This window comes from Plectrocnemia conspersa, unplaced genomic scaffold, assembly GCF_051122295.1.
Source record: "Plectrocnemia conspersa isolate PC_06_02 unplaced genomic scaffold, ASM5112229v1 ptg000009l, whole genome shotgun sequence".
NCBI classification, from domain to species: Eukaryota; Metazoa; Arthropoda; class Insecta; order Trichoptera; family Polycentropodidae; genus Plectrocnemia; species Plectrocnemia conspersa.
Window position 1 is genome coordinate 10,989,892 of NW_028277173.1, and position 16,779 is coordinate 11,006,670.

The 16,779-nt window shown below is 29.3% G+C and overlaps 1 protein-coding gene across 4 annotated transcripts in view; it reads left to right on the forward strand.

Annotated features, from left to right (window-relative positions):
- Window positions 1-16,779, forward strand: part of ATP8A (ATPase phospholipid transporting 8A1) — an 86,972-nt gene that overhangs the window by 23,607 nt on the left and 46,586 nt on the right. Inside the window, exon 1 of one of the 4 annotated variants that reach the window (XM_088192702.1) lies at window positions 12,264-12,329. The exons of the other annotated variants lie outside the window; for them this stretch is intronic. The gene's annotated coding sequence lies outside the window, so the exon portion shown is untranslated. Of the gene's footprint in view, window positions 1-12,263; window positions 12,330-16,779 lie in introns of those variants that run through there. 4 annotated transcript variants of the gene reach the window in all.

Here is a 16,779-nt window from a genome sequence, read left to right on the forward strand (position 1 = left end):
ATATATTTTTTTGTGAAAAGACGCAATATGTATTGTATAGTAACAATATTAACATACAATACATATACTATCAAGCTTAAGGTATTTTAAAAGTAACATGATACCGGAAAAAGCTTTTTATTAAATTATATTTTCATATCACATGTAAATGAATATGTTATATATGTAAAAAAAATGTCATGTGCATTGGAATAAAATATTCATGACATATAGTAAAACTATATTTTTAATAATGGAAGTATATAAATGAAATATTATACATATTTGATACTTTCAAATGGTTACGCATGTAATTTTTGTATATACATTTTTTTAAGGAAGAATAGTAGAAATGTTATTTAACTTAATGTATTATATAAGTTTGCCGTAAACCGTAAATAATATGTAGTACAATATATTTGTAGATTATGTTTTAAAATTATATATGAATATTTGTGTATTTCTTATGTTAAGTATTCTTAAAGTAATAGTAGTAGAATAATGTCGTTATAACAGTTACTTGTGATATTTTAATTAATAGTACAGGTATTTATTTATTTAGTAGTAAATGTAAAAATGTTTCAGGTGTAATTGTAACGATCCAGTTTTTGCACTATTGTAGTTGAGTACCGATGGATATTTTTAAAAAAACTTTTTCAGTTGGTTATTATATTATTATTTTTTATTATGCTATATTAGAATACATATTAGTATTTTACGCTTTAATATAATTATACATATGTATAAGTCGGAAAATTATTTGCTGTCCGTGAAAGTTTCAAGGCTTTCTTTTAACAATTCTGATCGTTATTCTATAAATATATGTATATATTTAAAAGTAGCCCGATCACAATGAAAATTTCTTTGTAAAAATTCTGAAAATATTTCCCCTAAATTTTGATAATATCGTACCCATATAATTAAGAGTTTTTTTTAATAATGTTTAATATTTAATATTTATTAAATAAATATTTAAAATATGTATACTTCTAAAAAACGTGAGATTATTCTCGTGAAAAAAATTCGATTCTCTAATAGATATTTAGGTTTTGAGTAAGTTTATTTTTGAATATTATAAATATTTTTTAAGCTCTTGTTGTATCATATTAATGTAATCACAAATTTGTCTTACGTCTTATTTATTTTTTAGCAATATTATATAGATCAGTGGTATAAGACTCCAATGATGATTAACATATCTAGGTTCGTATACCATACAAACTCTAGTGTTTTTAAATTACTATAGTGTCTAAGAGATCAGAATAAAATATTAATATGTATGTCCTTATAGGAGTGGTGATTTTTATTAAGACAAAGTTTGTGTTGCTTAATTTGTTGTGCAACAATTGAGAAATGTTTTTTCCATGTTGGCCAAATGTTCTAAATTTCGGACGTCAAATTTAGGTCGGCCTTCTTTTGGTTGTAGTCCTAGTTGAAACGCTCTTTAAGATCTGACGCCTTAAGCTCTAAAGTGGATGTTCATGTGAGAATGCCAGTAGAAAAAATCTGAGAAGGTCTCAGAAGAGACGAGAGGAACTGATTTTTGCTTGCCTGTATTTCTGTATTTATTACATACATACTTTAGAGGTTTTGTTGTCCGTTTTTTGGTAAAACAATTACAAAAGAGTGGCGACTTTTTTTTTAATCAAATTTCCGTTGATTTTTAGAGGAGATTTGGAACGGCTGTTTAGGGGGCAAACCCAAATCTTTTTTCTCAAAGCGAAATTTTTTTTGATCCTTCTTAATTTATGCGGGGTATTTTGTGACTTAAGCTGCTTAAATGTGTCTCACGGTGGTGCCCCATTTCAATGAAAAAACACATTTTTTCTTTGAATTTTTAAACGCTTTACCACAAGCCAAGCTAGCCTTTTTTTATAAATTATGAGTTAATCTCTTTGATTGTGAATAGAAAAGCCTAATTTAATTATAATTTCAAAGCCTAATTTAATTATAGTTTTTCAAGCTTTTCCAGCGTAAAATTGCAGAATTCTAATTATCCTGAAAATAAATTGCCACGTTTCCTAATAGATTGTTGCAGATAGGCATGTCAAAGACACGACCCGAGAAAGAAATGGCTCTGATCCGATGATACTTCATGTTTTAAATGAGAAAAATGCTCTAAATGTCATATAAATATGGTTACTACACCTCTTTTGACCAACCGAATTACGCTGAACTTTGCTTAAGATGACCCTTTTTCAGATCCCAAATTAGATCGGGTAACCAATAGTTTCTTGTGATACACCTATATAGTTACACTATGTTGGGACATTTTATTTTCTGCTTAGTTAATCTCGTATGATTTTCAACTAGATTGGGCTAGAGAAAAAAAAATGATAACCCACTTTAGATAAAGTTTTGTTCAATTTGAGTGTTTATTTATATGTACTTCATAGAAAACATTCTCCACTATCTATATTGAAAAAAATATTTTTGATAAACATTTCTGCTTACATTTATATATTGCTGAAAGCTTCTACGATTGTTGTAGATTAAAAAGAAGTTATTAAATTATTCTGTATTTTATTAGATTTAATTTCTATATTCAAAGCCGAAATTGATATATAATATATGATTTTATTAAAATAAATATGATTCAAAAAGTCTGCGACACATGCTTTAATTTTAATATGAAAAAGAGTACTGATCTTTTAATGTTAGATATAGAAAAAGCTTTCGACACAATATGGCATGACGGTTTGCTTCATAAACTATACAAAAACAAAACCTCTGACTATCTGCTGCGCTTAATACGCTCATATCTTAAAAATAGAAGCTATGTTGTTTCACTAAATAATGAAATCTCGATCCCGCGTAAAATTCCAGCTGGAGTTCCACCTTTTGTTCGGGCCGTTTTTCGCGTTTAATAAAATATACGCGTGACTACGAAAAAACAACTTTAAATTTAAATACAAGCACAAAATGCCAAAGTACATATTGATTAAGAGACTAAAGCCAATATATCAATAATTCCAGTTCTCCAATGAAATGTACTCAAATTATCACTTATTTAATTGTTTTTTTTTTTGCTTCCTATATTTTTTTTTCGCTTAAATTATAAAAGGTTTTTTAAGTTTTTGTCTTAAATTATAACCACAAATGGTTTGTTATATATTTTTATTGTTTATCAAACAGTAGCTTATAAGTAATTGTAAATATAATATATTATATATATAATTAGAATATCTGTAAAATTATTTATAATATTTAAATAAAGGTATAGTGAATAGGTGGCAGTACGATTCAGGATTTGTTTAAAATTGTAATCAAGTAGTAGCTTAAAATGATTGTCAGACTTGCAATGTGTATGATGCTAATGGAACAGCACTATGTCATTCATTATTTAATAGTAAAGACTAAACATTTTCATTGCAGCACCAAAGAATGCATAGTCGAGTAATTTTAAATGAAATGAGTCTTGGATCAGCACATCATATCGTCCATGATATGTAGTTCCACGGTGCCTGCAGTTCGGTACCACTTATTGAAGCTCGTCATGACTTTGTATCATAAGACGATAGCTTATTAGTCATAATTATTGTTGGAGATCAAAGAAAGAAATGGTGCCATCCGCACACAACCATCAACTCTCTTTTCTTGATACATAATAATGCTCGGTTCCATTCTGTCCATTTCCACTTCGATTGTCTTGAACATCCGTTGCTTGAAATGTTCAGGCCCGACAAAGAGATGCAAGAGTGAGGTATTCATGCACTAAGCGATGAAAACTATTTCATGTGACTATTCGTGTTTTAAAAAACAGAATGGATTAAATATAGTTTATATTGACATGTGGCTGGCATAGTTTCTCACCGCTCGATTGACCATAACCTTCAGCAGTCGATCAACGTCACCCAGTGCTAAAATTTCGGTATAGCATTTATTCTGATATCCCCTAGCACTGGCAGAAAACGAACAACTATGTATCAGAAATACGCCGGCGCGGGAAAGTGCCGCGAAAAGTATTGTGTTTTGTCAGCACTAGTATTGTGTCGTTCGCTCGGCGAGGGTGACACGCCGGTGGTAACCCCCGAGCGAACAACTTTTCCGCTTTCCCGCCACTTACGCCACGGCCGGAACTTTTCCGGAGCTTTTGCGCTTTAGCGAACTTTTCCAAGCTACGCGAAGAGCAGATTGGCGACGGCGCGGATATCGTTGATTTTTGAAAAGAGTAGTTATTGTGTTATCAGCATCCGATGTCTTATCGTAAATACTAACTTATGTGGTGTATACAGGGTGAATATTAGGTATGAAATTGAGTCATTTACTCATTTACTAAGTCTTAAATGTTTTGAACGAATTTTATATTTGCCTTTAATTAGCTGTTTTTTTTATTTACTGTTTTTGAGGTCTTCTTAAAAAATAGTTTTTAAATCTGGACTCAACAAAGTCATCTAAAACGGCGGTTCTTAACTTATTTTTAACCCCTCAAAAAATTAGAACTTTCAATTTTTTTAGTAATAAATAAAATCAACCAAAGTAATGTATTAATAATACACAAAATATAGGCATTCTTTAATGTGAATTATTTTTTACTATTCTTTCAAAGTTTGCTTCGATTGTGAACCACTGTATTCTAATATAGAGAATAGCAATAAACTTGTTCCGATATTTTTTACCGATAATTAGAGTGAAAATTCGCTTTCACACAAGTAAGGTAGAAAAAGTAAGTTGAAAGGATTTAAAAGCAATATTTTTCACAATGTCATATTTTAGTGCAGGTGTAATAAATTATTTATTTTGTCGATATATATAGATAATAAATTATTTATTTTGTCGGTTCAACATCCATTATTTTTATAGTTAGATTCTCTTAACAAAATCTTTCAATGTTCTAATTTTTGTAATAAAGATGGTAATTTATCTTTTGTGTTGAAAAGGTTTATATTTCTGTTTCGAAGAAAATAGAAATATAATTAATTTTTTTTTAAGAAAGTTTTGAATAAACTAGTAATAGATAATTTTATCTGCCACACCAAAATGAAAATATTTTTAGTCTTTCAATCTATGATTTATTTCAAATTCTGTAGTTATTTTATTTTTAGTTGCGATTTTTCACACTCCTCAAGAACTGACTATAAATATATATATCTTTAATTAAGTTTCAATATTATCTTTTTCTACATCCAATGTTGCTTTACTGAATTCAATAATAAGATTTGTTTGATAAAATAACATTAATATTTTCAGCCAAACTGTAGAAATAAAAACACATAGATTTTGAAAAATATTTTTTTAAAGCAGGATCTGTGTTTGTACATCAAAAATCAAACAAGGCTTCTTAAATCAATTTCATTCAAAGCGGATCGCAAAGACTTCAAATTTAGGGCCACTGGTTTCAGTACTAAATATTTTTGGACTTCTAAGAACAGTGCTAAATATTTTTAGACTTCGACTAAATAAATTATAAATTTACTGGTCAGTGCCAGAAAAAGTTATTGCTTCTGTGCAAGATTCTACTAGATTATTCTGACAATATTTAAAGATTTTCACAACCAAAAAATGTACAATTGCTATTTTCACGTAAAATATCTACTTGCACACCTTTATAGCTACCTATCATATTGGTTTTGTTATATTTTCCTTATCCCACACAGTTTTTAAAATTTAATTTTAATTCCTATAACAAATTAAACGTAGGCTAGCAATTTCTTAACCCGTTTTATCAGAAAAATGATCAAATCTTGAATTGATAATTTCAATGTTCTGAACTTGGTTGTTTAAACCTTATGAGATTAATCTGAAGTCGCTTCAGCAATAATAGCAAAGTATTTAGATTTCTTAACTTGTTTAATGATCGAGTTTTGTACAAACAATCCGCAAACATTAATAACCTCATTTTGTATTCTCGTTGAAAGATAATGCACCTGCATTCTCCTGTTGTCTTCTTGTGTACCTCGAGTTTTTGAAACATGCTGTACTAATATTGGATCATATTTATCTTACAGTTCAACTAATCCAATAAAATTACCGTTATCCAAAAAATGCTAGCCCTCTTTTAGAGAGAAAAATATTTTATAAACGTAGCGCTCCAGGAGCTTTTTTAATTTTTGTTAAGTTATTAATTTTGTTTAAAATCAATTTTTATATTCATCTATAAGCTAAAGCTATTTTATATTTTTTTTTCATAAAACATATTTATATTTGTATGTTAGTTTTTTTTGTGAGATGGTATAAATAATTTTTATCGGGATCTATTAATTTTTTCAACATATTGGATTATCAAAATATGGCCTGGGACAGCTGGCCCCCTTAGATTTAATTTAGACAAAGAACTGTGTTGATATTTCTCCCCGATCTCTCGTTCTTTTCACATGCAAATTTTTTATAAATCCTTCAAAGTATACCTTTTTTGTAATTACCCATTTTTCAGAGTTGCTTTTAGTGAGAATGATGTTTTAGGAAGTAAGGGATATTCATAGCATGGTTAGATCAAAGTGCATTATTAAGTCATTTTCATTTTAAAATAGAGTTAGCCATCAATATTGCATGGCTTAATTTTATTGGGTCAATTTCTGTACTTCTTAATATATTTTTCAGTCAATTAATAGTGCTGTAAACTGGAAAACTTTCGTATGAATGAAGGTTGTATACGTATATATTTGCAACTAAACCTGTATATTAATATTTGTATAATAATGAATATAAAAGTCTAGTATATGTGTATGAAAAAAAATTTTGATTTAACAATCAATACGTATTTTTAACAACGAAATTTACAATAGGTTTACATATTTACAGAAATTAACAAGTAATGAATAATGATGTTAAATTATCGATTGATTTTTAATATTCACAATTTGTGGTAAAAAATTATATTGAATGGCGTTTCAAGGACAATACACATACAAAGGTCATTATAAAAATACGCATACGGTAAATCGTACAAAAATTACATTTTTGAATTACCCGCATACTTCAACAATGTTTGCCGCATGAAAAAAATAAGAACGTGAAAATGTTAATACGACTTAATGTTTTTCCGACTTTTCGCGAAAAGGCACGTTAAACCACCCGTGAAGCTTGTTTATGGCGAAAGCTCCGCGCATGCGCATCGCTGTCTGTGCGATTCACAATTATGGCATTTATTAAACGATGTTATCATATGCACTTTTCTCTATGAATATTTCATGGCTACTTTGGCGATAACACGTTGATATAAAAGCGAGGCTTCTGAGGAATATATTACCATAGCTCCCACGGTCATCAATATAATGCATAGACAACCGCCGATGCTTTTAAAGCCAAAGTCTTACACAACAAATTTAAATTGGTTCACGGTATGTTTTGTATTTTAATGTATGAATATGAAGCGTTGGGAATATTAATGGCGAACTCAACAAATGCATATTCTTAATTAATCTGTTAGTGTTTGAAATTTACTTAATTTTGACTGCAAAAATCTACTAATATCCAAACAGCGCAAAATTACAAGCGTTAATGCATACTGCAAAATTATGAGGTTTTAATGCAAAACAGACACACGTGCCATAAACTAGTATACCCAAAGTTTTTTAATTTAATATTTCATTAATTTTTTTCTAGCTTTAAAATAGATTTGATCCTATGACTAATTTGTTTAGAACTACTTAATTTGTATAAATTTAGAATATGTCATTGTGTTTTTTCGCTTGTAAATGATATTTATATATATTTTAAAATTTTATTCAGGATCCGCCTCGTTGGTTTTTTTGGCAAGTCGACTACGCAAGAGCGTAAAATATTAATAGTGGGACGTTCAAATTCGATCTGAACTCGTTATTTCCAGCTTTTAATTTTGCACGTTATTTTTATGTATGAGTGTATTTGTTTGTGTGTGGTGTTTTTTTAGTTTTACTTTACGACGCTTCGTTTCTAATTGGAAATATTCGAAGGCGTGTCAAAGACGGCGAGCTTTCTAGAGTACAACAAGCTTTGAAAGCTTTCTTTGATAATGAGGTCATATCTTGGCTTGAGTCCCAACACTAACATTGTGCATTTTTATTAAATTTAATGTAGATATAACAATTTTTTAAATTAAAACTTAAGCTTTCCATGATACCGCTTTATTATATTTTATGAAAAATAATATTTGATTCTAAGCCAATTTCTAACATTATAATTATTTCATCCACTAGGACTGTCTGACATTTGAATGCATTAAATATTACTTTTAGCTCTCGTGATAGGTCTCAACGGTGGAAATGACGTTTTTTAATTATTAATGTTCAATGCATCCGATATTTGAGCTCTTTGTTTTTTTTAAGTATAAATTGTAACCTTTATTTTAGATTGCACTTAAAAGCACAATCCATATTTCAGTCCGTGATGCTAGAAATTAAAAAAAAAAAATAATATTGTCAGAATCTTACATAAAAACATCAAAAATGATTATATCTTCAAATCTTTAAGAAGTTAAACATTCGGAGAAAATATCAAAAAATCAGAAAATTCTTGTCCTAATAAAAAATAATTTTGGAGTTGTTACACTATATTATATATTATAACACGGGTTTCGTCCGCATCGTTCCACGGTCACAAACCTCTTGTGGCTTTTAAAGACAGCGATAAAATCCCTAAATTCTAAAATCTACTTTCAAAATTAAAAAAAAAATCAAGTATTTCGCTCATTTTGGATTACCACAATGATTTTTGTCCTTTGCTCTTTTTTACCTAACGACATACATGCGGCAATTAAAAGATATGTATAATACATGGAAACGTTGATTCAAAGAGTTGTAGTATTATATTTGATTCGCATCTTTAATAGTCTGCGAATTAAAATAACCTTCAATATATTTCGAAAATTACGTAGTTTTACTTTTTCATACAATAATGTAGTATGCATTTCAATTTTAAAATGCCATCCTCTCCCTGTTGCTGTGCGGGATCTTGCGCCACTGTTATGATGTTATCATTGCACGTCTTAATTAAAAATATTATATATATCATATTTATGTATATAATCGATTTACATGATTTATTACAGATATATGATTTCCATATATTAATTTACAAATTAATTGTATTAATATGTTAATTACTCACACATGTTTGACCTACGCCTCTTATGTTGGAGCGGTAGATTATGTATGATATATATAATTTCGTGCTTTAAGCAATAACGTTGCTGAAATTATGAAATCACCGTGAAAATTACGTCGAACGGATAGCACTAGACGATAAAGGCGTCATAACAGTTATCGGCTTGTTATCTAAACATTCTAATTCGTCCGACGATAACCCGCCGGGATTTTCTGAGAATAGAATCCGTAATGGAATTGAAAATTGAATCTTGTTTCGTCTCTTTGTGCCAACATTTTTAGTTATAATACGGTTTTCTTAAAACGGGGACGTGTGACTGTGTACGTGATGCATTTACAACTTTTTAATATTTTTGTATCACTAATTGTTGATACAGTATATAAAATTTGTTTTATCGAAAAAAAGCACACAATTACATTATTTGATTTGCTATTAATTATAAATTAAAATAAAGTTTGAATACTGTAGATCACACCATATTGAATTTACATAAGAATTGTTTCATTGAAGAGTGAAATATGTTTAGAGCCACTAGTAGATTAATATCAACTGTAATCAGATCCGTTATTTTTTTTATATAATCCCGTTATGTTGATATTTGCGTTATCGCGAATACATAATATTGTAAGAAACACTTTTACAGTATACATTTTTGACAAAAATATTAAATATACAGTTCTCAAAATGCATACTATTATATAACCAATTGTGTGTATGTTTGTCCGACAACAATGTTATAACGGCTCCATTGAATTGAATATTTCTCTGAGTAGGTTTATGGTTATACATAGTTTATACTGAATTTTCAAGATAATTTATTATATCGATAAGTAAAAATTTTAAAATTAAAATTACATTACTGATAATTATAAAACTTTGTGTGGGCACTCACCAATACAATATTAGTGAAAACTTTTCGGTCGTAAATATTTGTCGGCTTTTGCAAAATGGCATAAGGCATAAAAATGATACTTCAGAATACGAGCACCACATCTGTAACTATCCTAGAATTTGTCGCCATCGATTTTAAATAAGAATTCGTTATGGTGTGACATTTATATAAACCGATCTAGGAAAATACATAAGGATATTCGAAACGATTTTTTTTAACAAAATCAAGTACCACTAATTATTTTTTAATTATTTAATTTTATATGAAAAAAAATATAAAAACGATATCTGTTGGAAGAATATACTATCAAAAATATAATTAATCCCTTTTGGTGCCCTAAAATATTCAAAGATGTCAGTAAGAGTCTGTTGAAGTCCCCGATAAGCATGTGTTATTATAACTTGACCACGTGACCACAATGCAGCGCTCGACATGCGTGTTGACCATAGGACGCTTACGCGCATACTGAAATTAAACCGAGTTACTCGTTCTATCTCAGTTTGCGAAGCACCATATAATTATCTCTCTCACTCTCGTCACTTAACACGCGAGAGAGCGAAAGGGGAAGTATCTCACCGCTCGCGCTCGAAAAATCAGCTCCGACTTCGGTCCTTTTGCCGACAATGTTCGGAAGCGCTTGAAGCTGGCCAAGTCGACTGAATTACCCCCACTTTACCTCTAGTTCTCGGTAACCTCGGACAACTTCCGAGAGATTTTAGAGCGGGCAGAACCGAACTCGACCGAAGTAATCCACTATATTCTCCGTCCTTGGCAAACCTTGCCCAACTTCCAGAGAGTGTAGTGCAGGCACTATAATTACTTACATATTTATATACTTGATGTTTAGTTATATTTGTCCATCGTATGATATTTCTGTATAATATATGATTATGAATTACGTTTTTAAACTTCTCCTTTATTTTTCTTTCACTAATTTTTTTATACATAATAAATAAATCTACCACATGGGAATAGTACCTAATTGATAAGCCACGCCTAGTCCACATCGTGACTTTTTTTGTCCTTCTATGCAAATACTATAATATTACTTCTATATATAGTACTAATTAATACAACTTTTCCCTTGTGTGTTTTTGATTGCTTGTGCTAGACCTACCTCAGTAATTTAATATAATTTTTAGAAAAATGAATTATCAACAAGTAATATAATCGTGTAGAATTGCTAGGGTAATCTAATTCTAGTTTCATATGTGTCAGCACTGTAAATCAAACAGCTGTCAATAATTACGCGTGGTCAAAGTGTTAAATCCTAGGACTTTTTTCTAACTTTTTCCATGGGTGGAGAGGCATTTTTTTTTAAATATATTGATCTCATTCAGATTCTCTGTATTTCATTAAATGACATGCATTTTTATAGCCAAATTTAAGGGGGCGTCCCTGTTTAGAATCCAATTGCAATCAATAAAATAGTGTCGTCGCTGTCGCAGTGGAAACGCTCGGTTATCTAGCGTTCATATTTAGATTTTTTATAACAATATTACTATTTATCTAAACCAAATTTTGACTAATAGGAGAGCGTAAAAAACAATTATCACTTCTCAGGTGTCAAAAATTCACGTCAAAAGCAATAAAATCGTGCCGTCAAATATTTTAATTAGGCATTAAAAATTATTAAAAACATGTAATATTATTCACATTATACTTATTCGTGTTTTCTTTGCTGCTTAGTCTTGCCATAAAGTGAATTTTCAGTCTAGATAAAAATAAATAAAATCGTGCCATCGCGGTGAAAACGTTCGGTTATCAATAGTTTGTCTAAATCGAATAAAGCACATCTATACCAAATTTTGACCAATAAGAGAGCGCAAAAAATAATTATTCACGTCAAAAGCAACAAAATCGTGACGGCGCCGTCGCAGTGGGAACGCTCGTTACCGTGCGTTCCAACTGCGAACTAATGAAATAAAATACTGGAAATTTTATCATTAAGTCATTTAAAACGGCTTCAAAAAAATGGAAAATATATTGGGCATGACATAGCTGCCTTTGGATTGTAATGGTAAAAGCATTTTGGGCATGACATACATGCCTTTGGACTTCTAAAGGTTAATCTTCACGAATGTCGCAAAACTAATTGCTGTACAATTTGTGCGCGTAAACAAAAGATTATAATTAGTCCATCGCCAATGGTTATGAACCGACTCTCGTTTCTATTCTCGTCGCCCATTCAGTGTCAACTGTCAAACGCATACGATTATACTAGTATACTTGTATTGGTGCAGTTAGTTTCATCTGCATTTTCCGCCGAAGTTTTCCTGGCCGACGATTGTTTTTGGCGCGATCGCGTGCGTGCATACTGCGTGTATTTATAAAATACCATCTAAAATATATGTACAAATGTACACACAGTCGTTTCGATACTGTCGGGCGAGTCGCACGCCCGCCCATGCGACCGAAATAACTCGCAAGCCAAGTAAATCTTAGTAAAACTACATATATGTATCTCCATCACGTCCTGACTTGAGCTAAAACCCTCCGGAAATGAATTTTTATCGATTTAAATTGCTTTTATAGTCCAGATAATCGGTTAATCGGACGTCTGAGAGTCTGAGATCTTAGTAGGGCATGTTCACATAAGGCAATATTTGCTTTACTCGCCGATCAACTTTTTTATTTCTGCAAAGAAACTAGTTTTGATTCGCCTTTTAAGAATGTTTTATTCAGTAACATAGTTGAGTCTTAGCATTTTTATAAATTGTCTCTTTTCAGCGCCTCATGATCTAATTCATTCATCCTGAACCAAATATTCCGTCGCGTTTCACAAATGTATTTTTTGGCTCAGAGTCATTTATTCGAGAAAGATCAGAGACGTTACACTTTGTTAAATTCGACAATTTTATGGTCACTGTAGAGTTCATAAAGCTGTGGTTATAACAGCACCACCACACAGTATTTTGGCACACTAGGTCAAAATTCTCTCATATTTTTTAGCTTCGTCGCATAGTTATCCGGTAGCATTATAGCTTTTTGGTATCTATTCGTGCGTCACTTTGTGTTAATTGGCAGGAAGAATTCCGTTTTTCACCAATTAAATGTGTTAAAAAGGAAGGTGACGAATGATTACAAATACTAGACGAGGAAGTAAACGTATTATGAAAACAATAATATGTTTATTAAAAATATATACTTTTATTTTTTCCCTGAATTTCAAACTAATTATTGATTGAATATCTAAATTTTAATTTAATTTGGATATTTAGTTTTAATTTTATATTATAATAACGATTCACACAATAAAACCTTGCGACGAAAAAGCTGCGCTCAGGGAAAAGCCTGAATTTGCCCCCCACACACACATATATATATATATATATATATATATATATATATATATATATATATATATATATATATATATATATATATATATATATATATATATATATATATATATATATATATATATATATATATATATATATATATATATATTATATATGCTTAAAAAATGAGATATACATATAAAATTCTATTTTTCATTATTTGTGTGGATAAAATAAAATTGTCAAAAAAAAAAATTTAATATGAAGCTTCTAACGAATATACCGACTAAAATATTATGTACTCCAAAAATTAATGTTTTAACAGCCAGTCATGCTTTGGTCGTTGAAACCTGAATATTTATTTTGTTATATCTGTGTTTGATGTTTGAAAAACAAATTGGCCCCAAATTATACGAAATTACATGTTATATGAATGTCTTTTAAAAAAGTTGTCAACTACGGCCATTAAAAATATTTCTGAAGTGTTTAGTGATTCATTAGATATCTGTAAATGTCATAGATGGTTTAAAAAAAATTGAACCAAAAATTACGGTATTTGATGTGGGAGACCTGGAAAGACAGACTATGATGGCCAACCGGATCGCTTACACAATGAAGTAATCAAAATAGGCTTGCTCTTGTTAATATTCGAATAGTTCTTCAGCGTAATAATACGCAAATTTAGCAAAATTGAATAAAATCCAGGTACTTGGCTGGAAGATTTTATTTCATCCACCTTATTCTCATGACATTGCTCCTTTCGACTACCATTTATTTTAGTTTAAAAATGTGCTATCAGAATATTTTACATCAAAATCTCCAACATTTTATGCTAATGCAATTTAAAAGGATATATCTTTAGAATGAAATTATTTTTTTAATCATTAAAATAAAAATAAACATTAAAAGTGATTTTTTGATTCATTAAAAAAACTACATTAATTTTGGGATCACTTTATATATAAATATGACACAATTATTTAGATTTCTGTGATTAAGTAATAAAATGTATATTTCTATAATTGTATGTCTTGAGGGAAATTTGAATATCGTATCTTTATCACCAGAAACCGCAAACCCCCTTTTGAACAAATATTTTTTTCTTTTATTTTTACTTTAAGACTAATATTTACTGAGTTATAATTGTTAATCACCTGAGGAAAATTTATTTAAAAAATAATATTTCTCGCCTTCAGGGAGGCAAAATCATATATTCTTTTGTCGTAATCTAAAAAATGTATTACTTTGCTTTCAATCGAAATTTTATACAAATTGCTTAGTTTATTTACTGAAGGATATTTTCGTTGCAGCGGTGGTTACTGAAATACCCAATAAATTACATATGTTTATAGTTTGCTGTCAAATTAAATCGTTAAATTAATAGAAGGATTTTTAAATGGATCATTTGAAAATTCTTATCCAAAAGCGAGAATTTTTTGCACTAACTATCTAACTTAAAATATCTAGAACATTAAAATCTTTCGTATATTTGATCGCAAGATCCGTAGAATATCTACTCAAATCAGTTTCATCTAGCGATTTTATATTTGAACCAGTAAGAAAGTCGAATCTTCAGTTTAATTGCTCGATTATTATGTCAACAGCATCTATGAGAAACAATTTTCGCTTTGATTTAGAATAGATATAAAAATCAATACCAGCCGTTGAGAAATACCACAGTTGCACAATATTAACTCGATAAAATGAGTAATTTCTGGAATTTCGGCAATGAAATAAAAAAATTCTTAAATATTTTGTTTGTCGGATATTAGTTTTTATGGCCAGGGCTGTTATAAAAATGTGAAATTAAACGATTCAAAGAGCTGTATATCAGCAAAAAAATTTACTATATGTGTTAAGATAAAAAAAAACTTAATAAATAATCAATTGTGTTTTTATAGCCAGTTTTTGATATCAGTTTTTTATTAAATAAACATATAATTGAACAAGTAATTCGAGTTTATTATTTAATTTAATTTACAATTATATTGTATTAAATCCATGTCAAGATTAAACACAGATTAAATATCAATAAAATTGATCTTTTAAATTTGCATTCATCGATAAAATTTTTTGTAGTCATTTTTTTGTGATCGATTTATATTATTAGCTTTATTTATTTTTTAACATAATCATTAAATAAGTCTGTAAACAAGTTACTTGATTTTAACGTTATGTAAGTTTCGCGCTTGATTTCTTTTTCAACACCCAACGCGCGCATATTTTATGATAGCTTACAATATTTCTATAACCATTTCAATAATAGCAATTCTGAAAATTAACAATGCAAATAAAGTCGATCGTTAAGCGTCTATCAAAACGTTTTTTTAATAATCATCCGTTATTTATGCCTAATATTATTTATATTTAAAAATATTCAAAACATTTGCCATACTTAATGAAGTGCCATTTTAGATTTTTACAATGCCGAATCATCTGTACTCAAATTATAAAACGCCCTTTCTGTACGCTAAACGGTTAGACCAATTTGTCGAAGTATGTGAATTATATTCTATGTGTAAATTTCTTTCACGTCGATAATATACGTGTCGTATGCAATCATTATTAACCATTATGCCCTTTGATCGCGGCCATCTATTTTACATTATCGTTTCTTTGTGATCTTTCTCACTTTATTGCTCTTGACTGATGTTTTAACGTTTACGTTTATGACTCGCGTGTGACGTTTAAATCTAACAAAAATGTTTACTTTATCGGTATTTTAAGAATGTCGTAAAAAACATGTTTATATATGTTTTTTATGTTTTCAATATTTACGTTTACGAAAGTTTTTCTTTAACTAGCTCAGTGCATTATTAGTTGTGTATGTATTATATTTCAATATAAATAAACATGCAAACCTTTCAGATGCTAGAAAATGTGTTGATTCCCAATTGGTATGTGAATGACATATATGTAAATTTGTTCTCTATTCGGATGCACTTGGTGTCGCTATCTTGACACTATTCTATAAAATATTTCCCACTTTGTAAGGTCCATATTTTTATATTATAAACGTGCAAGGAACAAACTCGAGTTAAAGTGAAACGAGTGTTAAAGAAAATTGAGATAAAAGTACGCAAGTCATTTACATGAATTAAATTGAATACATTAGAGTTAAATAATGTACTCTTATAGTAGACGCAAAACACTTGTCTGAGTTCAGTTTAATTTAAGATCATCTAATGTTAGTGATTGTAATCAGCAAACTTCCTTATATCAGACTAAATACCTATTTGACAATTTCAACAATTAATAAATCACAACATATCAGTGATAACATAGCAGTCACTGTTTACCTAAAAAATTATCTTATCTTAAATTTATATTAACATTTTATAAAGTAGATTACATCGATTTTGAGTACTATGAAAAAAATACTCTTACTTTTAATTTATTACGGTAAAATAAGCTAGTTTAGATTTTTATCTAAACTAGCTTAATATTGTTGTAGTAACCGATTCTAAATATTTGTGGGTTAATATTGTCTCGCGTAATATTTTTAAAGTATTATTCAATGTTTTTTAATTTAAGGTATTTATTTACAATCCCATATGAAGTTTTTTAAGGTTAGTACAGAAAAGTGTAATATAGATTATT